Below are 3,106 nucleotides of genomic sequence, written 5' to 3'. Positions count from 1 at the left end.
GGGGGTGAGGAGGGGATAGGGCCTGTGCAGCAGTGGGGTTAAGGAAGGGATAGTGCCTGTGCAGCAGTGGGGGTGAGGAGGGGATAGGGCCTGTGTAGCAGTGGGGGTGAGGAGGGCATAGGGCCTGTGCAGCAGTAGGGGTGAGGAGGGCATAGGGCCTGTGCAGCAGTGGGGGTGAGGAGGGCATGGGGCCTGTGCAGCAGTGGGGGTGAGGAGAGGTTTGGGGGATGGGGGGTGCTGTAGTTGGTGGGGATTTCTAACAGTCCTCCCGACAGCCTTCCTTGAACAGTTGGACTCTGAGCTGGTGGGAGAGCAAGGACCTGTGCTGAAGGCGAGAGCTTTTATCCACATCCATTATGTGGTCCACTATTGGTCAGGTAACTCAATGTCTGTCGTGCAGAAGGTGTTAGAATTGCTCATAAAGAGGTCATAATGATGCAATTACAAAAACTCGAGGCAACCCTGTAGAGTCAGTGAGGTTTTATCAAAGGGAAACCAGGCTTAACCAAATGATTGGAGATCTTTGAAGGAGTAACAACTGCTGTGGATAAAGGGGAGACTGTGCTTGGATTTCCAGAAAGCATTTAATAAGGTACCATGTAAAAGGTTATTGTACAAAGGAGGATCCCATGGCATTGGTGGTAACATTAACATAGAAGATTGGCTGGCTGGTATAAGGAGGTCTTTTTCTGATTGGCAGGAAGTGATGAGTTGAGTCCCACAGGAGCATCTGCAATTGGATGATGGTTAGGTTTGCAGCAGGGATCATGATTGTTTGGACCGTGAGTTGTGAAGCAAGGTTCCCGTATGCCCAGTGCAATTCCTCGGGCAGGCTGGGGCCATTCCCCCCAATAGCATCAGTCCTTGTATGTCACTGAGTTAACGTTCTGGAAATCTGTTCCTAACAGCACAGTGGCTGTCTGCACTCCATGGGCAGTTCAGATGTTCAGGAAGGCAGCTCTAGCTCCTTCTTGAGGATAGTTAGGGATGGGGTATAAATATGGGACATTAAACATCCATAGTATGAAAATATTTATAAAAGAGCTACCTCTCCTTCTTCTAAAGTCCAATGAGTATCTTCCCAACTTGCCCAATCTTTTCTCATAGGGTAAATCCTCTTCATTCTGGGAATTAGCCGAGTGAACGTTCTCTGGTCTGCCTTCAATCTAAATATGTCCCTCCTTTAAATACAGGGGCTGGAATGCTTTCTGTAACGTGCTGAGTGCACAATTTATTAGCAAGGTCAGTCACAGCCAGAACTAAGGGTGGTCCCCCGTCAGTTATATATACTGACATTGCCTCCAATGGTCACCTGTACGCTCGCTTTTTATTCCAGATTTTTTTTACTGAATTCAAATTTCAGCATCTGCCAGGATGGGATTGGTAGCCATACTCCCAGATCATTAGCCTGCAATTCTGGATTACTAGTCCAGTGACATTCCCACGGCCTTGCCCTGATTTATATGGATATATAGAGTTTCATACCCTAATATTATTTCTTTTAAAATACCTTTTAAAAACTATATTTTCAGCTGACACTGGAGAGTCAAATTTACCAAATAAAAACCTAGTTAGCACAGCTCCTGGTTACAAATGAGCACATCATATCTACGTCCTTAGTCAAATGTTTTGGACAGAGTTCCAGCAATACATAGATTTCCTTATTTGAGGAAGTTTTGGATCAGCTGCCTGAACAATTTATGAAAATTCCTTTCTGAAGAAGTAACATTTTGTTCAGAAGCTTAGCGATTGACTCAGTGCAGTGTTTCTGTTACATGTTGTATATGTTATATGTAAGGATGTTATATATGTTGTGTGTGTTATATGTAAAGATGTTATATATGTTGTGTGTGTTATATGTAAAGATGTTATATATGTTGTGTGTGTTATATGTCAGGTTGATTTCATCCATCCTTTAATCCCAGGGAAGAGGATTCTCCCTGGAAGGACAGTTAGAAACTAAATTACAGCATATTATGGATTGCAGCTCCCACTCATTGAACTCAGTTCAATCCCTACAAGGAGAGGAGGACTTCATAATTTACTCTCGAGATCTTCACCTCTCTTTGTTGCATTTTAATCTGTCTGCATTTTACCTTCATTCAATGTTGCAGCTTTTAACTAGCGCAAAACGTCTCAATTGCGTCATCTTCACAATGTTACAAATCTTTAGGTTATTGTACTTAAACAAGTTCATCAATGTATAACCAACAAATTCCTTTCAAAATATTGTTAATGGATGAATGAAAATTTTGAACATTTTTAACGTACAGCCCTGGAAGTGCACAGTGTTGGATACACAAGCAGCTGTTGCCATCTGCTGGGTTTGTCCACAAACTGCACAATAAAAAATGCTCAATAATTCTGAACTCATTTTAAAATGAGAAAAAGTAATTGTTTGGAAACTCTCAGCAGGTCAGACTGTGGAGGGAGAAGCTAAATTAATGTCAGGTCAATGACCTTTTCTCAGAACTGAAAGTGTAATTCAAGAAATTTAAATCAAATATAAAGTGAAGGAATAAAAGCAAAAGGTGAGACATCTGTGTGAGATAACAAGGTGTAGAGCTGGATGAACACAGCAGGCCAAGCAGCATCAGAGGAGCAGGAAAGCTGACGTTTCGGGTCTAGGCCCTTCTTCAGAAAAATCATCTGTGTGAGGCAGAATTCCTGTTTTGAGTTAAATATATTGTCATAGAGTCAGAGATTCTTACAGCATAGAACAAGGCCCTTCAGCCCATTGAATCTACACTGGCCAAAAACAACTACCTAATTGTGGGAAAATGTGAAGTTGTTCATTTTGGAAGGGAGAACAAAAGAACAGGATATTATTTAAGTGGATAAACACTGCTGAAAGCTGCAACAAAAGGACTTGAAGGTTCTTGTACACAAAAACCTGAATGCTAGCACACAGGTGCAGCAGATAATCAGGAAGACTAATGGAATGTTGGCCCTATTTCAATGCAAGGGGTTTAGAGTGTAAGAGCAAAGAAATCTTGCTGCAACTGTGCAAGGTGTTGGTCAGACCACATCTGGAGGACCGTGAACAGTGTTGGTCCCTTATTTAAGAAAAGATATTATTTCATTGGAGACAGTTCACAGAAGGTTC

Source organism: Rhincodon typus, chromosome 31, assembly GCF_021869965.1.
Source record: "Rhincodon typus isolate 14 chromosome 31, sRhiTyp1.1, whole genome shotgun sequence".
NCBI classification, from domain to species: domain Eukaryota; kingdom Metazoa; phylum Chordata; class Chondrichthyes; order Orectolobiformes; family Rhincodontidae; genus Rhincodon; species Rhincodon typus.
Note: the sequence above shows the minus strand (reverse complement) of the source record.